The sequence below is a fragment of the Pseudophryne corroboree genome, chromosome 2 (assembly GCF_028390025.1).
Source record: "Pseudophryne corroboree isolate aPseCor3 chromosome 2, aPseCor3.hap2, whole genome shotgun sequence".
Taxonomy (NCBI): domain Eukaryota; kingdom Metazoa; phylum Chordata; class Amphibia; order Anura; family Myobatrachidae; genus Pseudophryne; species Pseudophryne corroboree.
The window spans coordinates 206,856,558-206,867,998 of record NC_086445.1 but is presented as its reverse complement, the minus strand read 5'-3'; the positions used below and the strand labels follow the sequence as shown (position 1 = coordinate 206,867,998).

Sequence of the window (11,441 nt, the reverse complement as noted above, 5' to 3'; positions counted from 1 at the left end):
ACTAGTAAAGCCGTAATCAATTGCATGAAGTCAATCTTTGCAAGGCATGGTGTTCCTATGGAAGTGTTCACTGACTTTGTTCCTCAGTTTTCCAGTACTGAATTTAGACAATTTGCTGATGAGTGGGAATTTGTCCATACTACGTCAAGTCCCCACTATCCACGCTCAAATGGGTTGGTGGAAAGTTCAGTAAAAACTGTAAAGAGTCTCATGAAAAAAGCTCAAGAAGGCAAAGAAGATATCTACAAAATACTTTTAATCTACCGCAGTACACCTTTACAGAATGGACTTTCTCCTGCACAGATGCTGATGGGAAGGAGGATTAGAGCAAATCTCCCGATACATGATGAACTGTTTAATACACATAACTCAGCGTTGGTCAGACTGAGTAAAGGAACGTCAACAGGCGAAGCAGAAACTGTTCCATGACAGGCGAACAAAAAGCTTATCTGATCTAAAATCAGGTGACCAAGTCCGTCTCAGAGATCACGAGAAAGGTATTTGGGTGCAGAAAGGTATTGTGCAAGCACAAGTAGCACCAAGATCTTATACTATACGTACAGAGCGTGGAACGGAAGTAAGAAGAAATCGGGTGGATTTAAGATCTCAACCTAACCATAATGAAGACAACATGACTGAAGAATACCCTTCATCTGACATGTATGATGATCCTGATAATGGTAAACAAACCACGATTCTAGAAAGGTCCAACATGGTAGAGGAAACACAGACTGTGTATGAAAGACCCAAAAGGGAAATACGCAGACCTGAGAGACTCATTGAAACGTGTTAGATGATGTTCTTAATATGACGTTAATTGTTGCATTGCAGTGTACAGGGCTTATCTTTAAAGAAAAGAGGATGTGATGTTAGTGTATTAGAATGCTTAATATTTGTAGACACTCCCTTACTAATATGTGTAAGCCTGAATCTTCAGTGATGGTCCCCGGGACCAGGGGGATGCTGGTAAGTGGGTGGTCCAGTGTGCAGTGTGTCTGGAGTTGGTGGTGGAATAAAACAGCACAACAGTGAACTCACATGTCTCTGTGTCCTTATGACTGGATTTCCAAACATATGAACAAAACAGTGCATGTGACACATTGGGCATTTGAGGCACATAGGGGAATAGTGTCCCCTTTCTAAAAAAAAATTTTGATAATCTACTTACTGTAGTCTGACAGGGTTTTTTTTTTTGTTGTTTTGGGGTTTTTTTTGTGGGGGAGGGTGTCGGCGGGTGCCAAATTACTGCCTTGCCCCGGGTGACGAAAATCCTAGTTTCGGCCCTGTCTTATGAATATTTGAATATGTGTATCTACATACATGAGTACATAGTACAGAAAGGACCAAAAGAAGAAATTTGGAAAAAAGACTCTTTTGTGGGAGCACTCTAATTCAGAGGTTATAAATATAATTGGTGAATTATTAACAAAAACAATTTAATAAGCAAAAGTCAGATTCTGGGAGTGACTGTATGTGAAAACATTAGCTTAGCGAAAATATTAATCAATTAAATTATTCGTGATCTCCAAATTCACGATTTACAAATTGCCAGGAGTAATATTCTGTGATGCTTGTGTCACCATAGTTCTGCATAATATATGTTATGAAATGTATGACCATCATTCATTCTGCTAATATCCATTACGGATTTTTATAGGTGCAGAGAATAAAATCATAGGTCATGCGAATTCCAATATTGGATGACATAAAGTTGAGTGCCAATGTGTCCAATAGCCAATTTATTGCAGTAGCAGGGTGTTCAAAGGAGGTCTCCCTTCCTCATACTGACCCGGCCTTTCACTGCTTAGCTTCCAAGTTCAGAAGAGATTGGGCATCTCCAGTGAAGTGTGACCGCAATTATTGGACTCCTCTCTTTGATCACTCCAAATATATGCCAAGAGGCTACTATATGTTGAGAATGGAAAGCATATGTGATTCGTAACAAATTGAGTTACAAATGAAAGATTACATGCAATCAGCTGATTAGTCAGCATGTGACACAACGATCACTGAGGTGATTTTTTATGTCTAATCACTTAGATGTGTGGAAAAAATTCAAATATACCACATATGAGAAAATATGTGACACGGCGGTCACAAAAAAAAAGGCAGATAAATGCGTACAGTCACAAATATTCAACAGCTGATGAATCAGTATGCGACAAGGCGGTCACAAAAAAATGATCATAAGTGCAATCACTAAATTTATACAGCATGTGTCTAAATTTATAATTAGCGTGCAGTCAGCTGAAAAATGAATATGTGACACAGCGGCCACAGAAAAAATTAGATGCGTACAATCACCTTAACAATCACCAGCTGATTAATCAGCAAAAAAAATAGATGCATACAATCACCTTAACAATCACCAGCTGATTAATCAGCATAAGACACAGTGGTCACAAAGATATAATTATAAATATAATCCCTCGATTATGTAGCATGTGACAAAGCAGTCACAGAAAAAAATCAAATAGATTATTAGGAATAATATATGTGGGAAAATTCATAAACGCCACATATCATCACTAATTGATTAATTTTAAATCTGAGCTTAGAACAGGTCACCAGTACGGCCGTACCAATTAATTTAAATGCCTAATTCAATTTATGCTGTAGAAGACAGCGTGAGATTATGGCGAAATAGCAGACAAACGGACACATATCAAACGGATACCAGCTCTTTGTGGTGGACCCCTCTGGGTCACGGAAGGGAAAAGAGGGAAAGGGGGGAAAAAAAGGGGGGGGGGGGAGGAAAGGAAGGATAGGGGGAAAATTATATGTATCACAGCAGGTTATATAAACTTGCAGGGAGTATTGCTGCCTTCTATTCAAGGGATAATTGTTCTAAAAAAGGCTACTAATTGTTCTAAAAAATCTTTTTGGACTGGGGCGGTTCCCTCCTAAACCCCATTTCCTATACATGAGTACATGTAACTATGTACATGTGTATCTATGTATAAGTGAGCATTGAGTGTATGTATCTATGTACAGTATATGAGCGTTTGTATTATTATTATTATTATTATCCTTTATTTATATGGCGCCACAAGGGTTCCGCAGCGCCCAATTACAGAGTACATAAATAATCAAATAGGAAAACAGCAACTTACAGTTGATGACAGTATAGGACAAGTGCAGGGTAAATAAACATAGTTACATCAGCAGATAACACTGGAATAAGTATCAGGTGGCAGAAGACTGCTGGATGTGGTACAGTTGAAGATTATTAAAGTAAGACAAAGGATAAGCACATGAGGGAAGAGGGCCCTGCTCGTGAGAACTTACAATCTAAAGGGGAGGGGTAGACAGACAGGGGTGACACAGATGGGGTACATAGAGAATGTGGAACAGAGGCTTAGGATGAGATTTGGCTGGGTTTGGTGAAGAAGTGGATCTTGAGAGCCCGTTTGAAGTTTTGTAGATAGGTGGAGAGTCTGAGGGGGAGAGGTAGGGAATTCCAGAGAAGTGGTGCAGCATGTGAAAAATCTTGGAGGTAGGAGTGGGAGGAAGTAATCCGTAGGCAGAAGAGTCGTCGTGCATTAGCAGATCGAAGAGGACGGGTGGGAGTGTAAAGGGAGATAAGGTCAGAGATGTAGGTGGGACAGGAGTGGGTGAGGGCTTTGTAAGCGAGTGTGAGAAGCTTGAAATGGATTCTGAAAGGGAAGGGAAGCCAGTGAAGGTCTAGTAGGAGAGGAGAGGTAGGCGTAGTGCGTTTGGTGAGGAAAATGAGCCGGGCAGCAGCACTGAGGATAGATTGAAGTGGAGAGAGGTGTTTGTCAGGAATGCCAGTCAGGAGGAGATTACAGTAGTCCAGTCTGGAGATGACCAGTGAGTGGATAAGAGTCTTAGTAGCATCCTGGGTCAGAAATGGTCTGATCCTGGAAATATTTTTTAGATGAAAACGGCAGGTTTGTGAGAGGTGCTGAATGTGTGGTTTGAAGGAGAGGGAGGAGTCAAGGATTACTCCAAGACAGTGCACTTGGGGGCTAGAGGAGATAGTAGTGCCATCAATAGATAATGATATTGTAGGAGGTGAGGTCATGTGGGAGGTAGGGAAGATGATCAGCTCGGTCTTAGACATGTGAAGTTTAAGAAAGCGCTGGGACATCCAGGAAGAGGTAGCAGAGAGACAGTTGGAGATAAGAGTGAGGAGAGCAGGGGAGAGGTCTGGAGAGAAAAGATAGATTTGGGTGTCATCAGCATAGAGATGATATTGGAAGCCAAAAGAACTAATGAGCTTACCTAGTGAGGATGTATAGAGAGAGAAGAGAAGAGTACCAAGGACAGAACCTTGGGGTACACCTACAGTTAGTGGAAGTGAGGTGGAATCATGAGAGGAGACAGAGAATGAATGGTCAGAGAGGTAGGAAGACAGCCAAGAGAGGGCAGTGTCACGCAAACCAATGGAGTGAAGGATTTGCAGTAGGAGAGGATGGTCCACAGTGTCAAAAGCAGCAGAGAGATCAAGTAGAATAAGTATAGAGTAGTGTCCCTTAGATTTAGCAGCATGGAGGTCATTGCATACTTTTGCAAGGGCAGTTTCAGTGGAGTGGAGAGGACGGAAGCCAGACTGGAATGGGTCAAGTAGTGAGTGTGAGGAAAGAAAGGAAATAAGGCGGTTGTAGACAATGCGCTCAAGGAATTTGAAGGCAAAAGGGAGGAGAGAGATGGGTCGGTAGAGAGAGTGTTTGGATCAAGGGTAGGTTTTTTAAGAATAGGAGAGATGAGTGCATGCTTGAAGGCAAAGGGGACAGTGCCTGATGAAAGGGAGAGATTGAGAAGGTGGGAAAGATGGGAACAAGCAGAAGGAGAGAGGTAGCGGAGGAGGCGGGAGGGGATAGGGTCAAGTTGGGAGGTGGTGAGGGGACTGGAATGAATGAGGGCCATGACTTCCTCTCCAGATGCATGGGAGAAAGATGTCAGAGTTGGTGGGAGGGATGGGGAGGGGTGGTAAGGAATAGGAGAAAGCTGGTTACTGATGGTCTGGTGTGATGTGATGTCCTGACGTATGGAGTCAATTTTGGATGTGAAGTAAGTGGCAAAGTCAAGAGCAGAGAGTGAGGAAGGGAGACGAGGTGGAGGTGGGCAGAGGAGTGAGTTGAGAGTGGCAAAGAGGCGGCGGGGGTTGGAAGACTGGGAGGAGATGAGGTTCTTGAAGTATGACTGTTTAGCAAGAGAAAGGGCAGCACTGAAGGATGAGAGCATAAGTTTGAAATGGAGGAAGTCTGCCTTAGAGCGTGATTTCCTCCAGTGACGCTCAGCAGTACGTGAGCATTTTTGCAGATATCTGGTGCATTTGGTGTGCCAGGGTTGAGGTGTTAATTTGCGAGGGTGAATAGTGGTTGGTGGAGCAACAGAGTCAAGAGCAGAAGTGAGTGATGCATTGTATATGGAAGTGGCTTGTTCAGGGCATGAGAGAGAGAGAATAGGAGAGAGAAGTGAGTCAAACAGGGAGGAAAGGAATGTAGTGTCAATAGCCTTAATGTTACGCTTAGTGATGGTAGCCTTGGGAGGTAGAGATGGGGAAGTTGAGAGAGATAGGTTAAAGGAAAGCAGGTGGTGGTCAGAGAGGGGAAATGGGGAATTGGAAAAATCAGAAATATCACAGCGGTGAGTGAAGACCAGATCCAGTGAGCTCCCATTCACATGGGAGGGTGAGGAGGTCCACTGGGAGAGACCAAGTGAAGAGGTGAGGTTAAGGAGTTTAGAGGCAGGGGATTGTGTGGGGATGTCAATAGGGATGTTAAAATCGCCTAGGATAATGGAGGGAATGTCAGAAGAGAGGAAGTGAGGAAGCCAGGAAGCAAAGTTGTCGATGAATTTGGAAGCAGCGCCAGGGGGGGCGGTAAATGACAGCTACTCTAAAATGGACTGGTTGGAAGAGGTGTATAGTATGGACCTCAAATGTAGAGAATGTAAGGGATGGTTCCGGTGGTATGAGTTGGTAGGAGTAACTAGAAGGTAAAAGGACCCCAACACCACCCCCATGGCGACCCCCAGGTCGGGGTGTGTGTGTGAATGCGACGCCTCCAGCAGAGAAAGCAGCAGGAGAGGTAGTGTCAGAGGGCGTAATCCAAGTTTCAGTAATGGCTAGTAGGTGTAGGGAGTTGGAAATGAAAAGGTAATGAGTGGGGACCAGTTTGTTACAAACAGATCTGGCATTCCAGAGGGCACAGGATAGGGGGTATGAGTTTGTGGGAGAGATGTGAATGAGATTATCAGGGTTGCTGTAGCGATGAGGAGAGATTAACTTTGAGGGATGGGATGATGAGAGAGTAGTGATGGTGCGGATGCCTGAGCTAGGAGGGGAAACTGCAGGAGGTGGGCAGGGAGGGAGGTCAGTGTGATGTGGATGGAGGTGTGGGGAGGTGACAGGGAAGGAAGGGATGGAGCAGGGCTGAGTTGTGGGGAAGCAGGACCATGGGGTAGACGTGAGTGAAAGTGGGGTAACAGGAAAGGAGGGGAAAGAATACAGAGAGATGGAGGGGAGGGAGGAGGAGGTGTAGGAGACTAGGGGGGAAGGATAAACACACATGATTAGGTAGACACTGAGTGATGTGGGGAGTAAAAGAAAGCCTTGACATAGTGTTTAGTAGGTAAATAGGTTGTGGGAAAGTGGAAGAAGGAGTGGAGGCTGTAAGGGATTCAGAGCCGAAGAATTGCAGAAATGCAGGTGAGAAAAGCAGTGTCGGCTCAATGGGTGTTGATTTAGTATGAAATGAATCAGAAGCGTAGCTAAAGTGGGTGTTGAAATGTATTTGTATGAATTGTGAGGTTTGAGAAGCAATGGTAATTCTGTACGATTTTAAGTTTTTGTAGGTAAGATTGCATTGGTGCAGCTGTGCATTAAAAACAAAATTACAATAATACAGATACAGGCATTTGTTGGTGAAATGGATGGTTTATGAAATGTCCAAGTAAGGTAGTTCCGTGCTATTTAATCAGATGCAACAATCAGGAGGTGAGTGATCTGAAGAGTAAGTGACTCACATTTGTTATTAGTTCCTCTGTTTTCTTTGTTTTGTTAGATTGGTGTGCTTCTGTATTCCTTCTTTTTCACTCCGATTGAACGCTGATGGAACGCTGCTGTTATGTGTCAATTTTATCACGCTTTGATAAAAATGCACGCTTCGAGACTATGTGTGCAGGGCCGTCAAGACCAGTGACAGGCACAGGTATTGGGGGAGTGGACAAATCAGATAGTTGTTAAATTGTCCCTTCCAATACTTTTTGTTTCATAATGTACTATGGGAGTGATGCAGACCTGATCGCTGTGCTGCAAATTTTGTTGTCCTGCGATCAAATAGTCGCCGCCCAGGGGGAGTGTAAATTTACTCGTGCAAGTGTGCGTTCGCATGTGTACGTCATACTACAAATGTCCCTCAGTCAGAGGACAGCTGCAAATCCGTTTGCACCTCACTCACCATCTAATGTTTTTTCCACTGTGTGCAGTCTGTGCGCAGCCCAGGACTTACTCCTACAGTGCAATGAGAACAGGTTGATCAGGGCCAGAGCTGACATCACACACCCTCCCTGAAAACGCTTGGGAACACCTGCGTTCTCCCTGACACTCCCAGAAAACGGTCAGTTACCACCCACAAACGTCCTCTTCCTGTCAATCAGCATGCGAATGGCAGTGCGATTGAAATTTTCGCACCAGCCTGTCACTGTTCAGCGATGCCTGTTGCTTGGCGACATGTGTGTGCATTGCAGTGCATACGCAGTCAATCAATGATCGCCCGCTGTGTGAAAACTGCAAAGGTGCAGACCCGGGGGATGGGGGGGGGGGGGGGAGGGGGATATCAGTGCAAATGTATTTACTGTTTATTTCAACTGGGGATTGAGCGGTCAGCGCTTACAGATACTGGGGGGAATATACTAAAGGTTAACTTTGGTCAATAAGCCATTTTTGGGTGAAAAAGCCAAGGTTTTGTGAATCGTGAATTTGCTGAGGATTAACAGAGGAGGGGGCCCATGTGCACCTCCGGGTGGGCCCCCTCCTCTGCACGGCGTGGTAGTCTTCGGCAATATGCCGGAGTCTACTGCGCATGCGAAGGTCTCAGGAAACTGGTGCACGCCATGTTTCAGAAACCAATTTGGTTACTGCACATGCTCTGTGACCATTTTGGCTGCGATTTTCAATGCCAGAGCAGCGCCCGGCGCTGGACTCCGGAAAGGTGAGTATGAGACTATGGGTGAAATGTGTGCCCCCCTGGACCCAGGGGCCCATGTGCACCGCACACATTGCTCCCATTCTAGAAACACCAATGCGTCCCATCCAAAGTCCCACCAAAATCGCACCTCAATGAACCACTTCCAAAAAACATGTGAAAACCATTTTAATTATGGTTAAACCAATAAGAATGCTAATAAAAGTCCACCAAGTTGCCTGCAGCACTCACTTTCTGCTCATAACTATGGGGGTCATTCCGACCAGATCGCTCGCTGCAGTTTATCGCAGCGCAGCGATCAGGATCTGCGCATGCACCGGCGCTGCAGTGAGCCGGCGAATGCTGGACGGCCGAAGTCTGTTTTACCATAGCGATCACCTCTGCCTGATTGACAGGCAGAGGCGGTCGCTGGGTGGGAGGGGACTGGACGGCGGCGTTAAGCCGCTGTTTAGGGGGCATGGTCCCCCCAACGCAGGCATGGCCGGACTGTTGGGGGGGGCAGGCGGCTGCGTGACATCACACGCAGCCGCTACGACCCGGGCAGCGAAGGGGTTCTCCCGGACAGCCGCAGGAGCTGCGCTGACCGGTAGGTACTCCTGAAATGCAAAAGCAACGCCGCTGTGTGATGCTTTTGCATTTCTGCGGGGGGGGGGGGGGGTACTGACATGCGGGGCGTCCCCCCGCACGTCTGCGTGCCTGATCGTAGCTGTGCTAAATTTAGCACAGCTACGATCAACTCGGAATTACCCCCTATGGCAGAAGCAGGCTTTGGAGTGGCCTGGATCCAGGAATTTAATTCATGTGGGCTGCACCAGCTGACTGAAAGGGTCCAGGACCAAGAAACAGAACAGAGGAACCAGAAGCTTGGAATGTATTTTGGGATTTTGCTGCTTTACGGCGAGTTGAGGTGCAAATTGAGGTGTTAATAGCCTTGTGTTGGCATGCGACTTCTGAAGCGATCTCCCATGCGAAAAATGCAACATCATCATAAATCGCACACGCCAAAATTCGACCACATACACTATCGAAAGACAAAGACGCAAGTGAAAACGCTTTTTATTAAATGTGCTATTTTTGTTCCGGCGATTAGGGGCACTTAAGGGCGATTTGTAATCTCACCAAAAATCGATTCCTAGTAAATGTCTCCCTGCGAGTTTATTTTCACTGTGGGATACATTCTTCAATGGGGACCTATGAACATGGGGGTAGAGCAGTGGTTCTCAAACTCGGTCCTCAGGACCCCAGAGTTCAAATTTTGCAGGTCACCCAGCAGCTGCACAGGTGTACTCATTACTCACAGACACATTTTAAAACATCCACAGGTGGAGCTCCTTATTTTACTTGCGATTCTGTGAGGAGACCTGCAAAACATGAACTGTTTGGGGTCCTGAGGAACGCGTATGAGAACCTGTGGGGTAGAGTAATGCCACATGGAGATTTACTGCCACTTTGAAGGTTGGGGAATTAATGTCACAATGGGGACATATGGATGCTTGGGGGGCGCTAGATATTTTTTCCACTAAAATATTTGAATGTCTTTTTAAAAATGTTTTCGACTTAAAAAAATAAATAAAAAAAATGTTGTATGTCATTTAAAAAAAAAATTATAATCAGCAGTTATGTGGTTAAAATAAATATCTATGAGTATTTTCATTTAGGGTTTATCCTTTTAAATTTCCTCTCTGTGAGAATCTTAAACGAAAAACAAAATCCCAGTTGAAAAAAAAAATAAAGTGAGCTATAGAAAGTAAATGTTTGCATTGTCCCTTTAAGATGAGGAGTTGCTGTTGCTAGAAGGAGGGGGAGGGGTATGGCGATGGGATCTGTGGTCTCTCAGTAGCAATAAAGGAGGTAATTCAGACCTGATCGCTACTGTGCGTTTTCAACAGCACCAGGCATTGGTGCCTAGCGACAAAAAAAACGATCACACGGGCGATCGCAAGGTGATTGACAGGAAGTGGCCGTTTGTGGGTGGCAACTGACCGTTTTACAGGAGTGTCCAGGAAAAATACAGAAGGGACCAGGCGTTTTGAGGGAGGGTGTCTGACGTTAGCTCCGGCCCCGATCAGCAGCAAACAATCGCAGCAGCTGAGTAAGTCCTGGGCTGCGCAGACACTGCACAAACTGATGTTTTTTGTGCAGCTCTGCTACAAAAGCGATCGCACTCCTGCACAGCACTTTTCTTCTCCCCCTATAGGCGGTGACTATCGGATCGCAGGGCTGTAAAAATCGCACCCTAGTGATCAGGTCTGAATTACCCCCAAAGACGTCTGGTTACTGGTAACACTTCCCTATTACATTTCCCTGCCATGTGCATCACCCTTCAGCTCACTTGTATCATAACATCAAGCCTGTAAAACTAGAAAGCAATCATTTGAAAAAAGGAAAGTGCGGGTATGGGGCGTTAGGTCGACGCAACTTAGGTTGACACAACTTAGGTCGACCACTATTGGTCGACATGCATTAGGTCGACTGGGTCACTAGGTCGACATTGTCATTAGGTCAACATGTGCTAGGTCGACAGATCAAAAGGTCGACATGAGTCTTTTTTTGTTTTTTTGTGTAGTTTTCTTCATAAAGTGATGGAGAACCCCAATTAGTGCGCCATGTCCCCTCGCATGCTTCAGGCAAGGTGCCTCGCTGCGCTCGGCACAGGTTGTCGTTCCCAGTTGTAGTCCACGTGGATCATAAAGTATGAAAAAGTTCAAAAATTGAAAAAAAATTTGAAAAACTCATGTCGACCTTTTTAACTGTCAACCTAGTGCATGTCAACCTAATGACCATATCGACCTAGTGACCCTGTCATCCTAATTCATGTCGACCAATAGTGGTCAACCTAATGACTGTTGACCTAAGTGGTGTCGACCTAATGACCGTATCCCGAAAGTTCTTATCTGTTACAGGATAGCAGCATGCTGCTGTGTATTGAATTTGCTTAATCAGAAATTGTGTCACAGTATTCTTAATTACATGCTAAATATTGCAAATTTCTGCTATAAGCATATTGTGTGTAATTAGCATAAAGGTCGGTGTCACAAGTTGTCTGAGGGTGGCGTCCGTCTCTTGGATACAGGGGGGGCAGATGTATTAACCTTGAGAAGGCATAAGGAAGTGATAAACCAGTGATATGTGCAAGGTGATAAAGGCAGCAACCAATCAGATCCTAACTGTTAATTTACATATTGGAGCTGATTGGCTGGTGCCTTTATTACCTTGCACATATCACTGGTTTATCACTTCCTTATGCCTTCTCCAGGTTAATAATAC

The 11,441-nt window shown here is 45.0% G+C and overlaps 1 pseudogene; it reads right to left on the bottom strand.

Moving 5' to 3' along the window:
- Positions 1–1,739: 1,739 nt before the first annotated feature.
- LOC135052190 (5S ribosomal RNA) lies at positions 1,740–1,859 on the bottom strand (annotated as a pseudogene).
- Between the last annotated feature and the right edge of the window lie 9,582 nt (positions 1,860–11,441).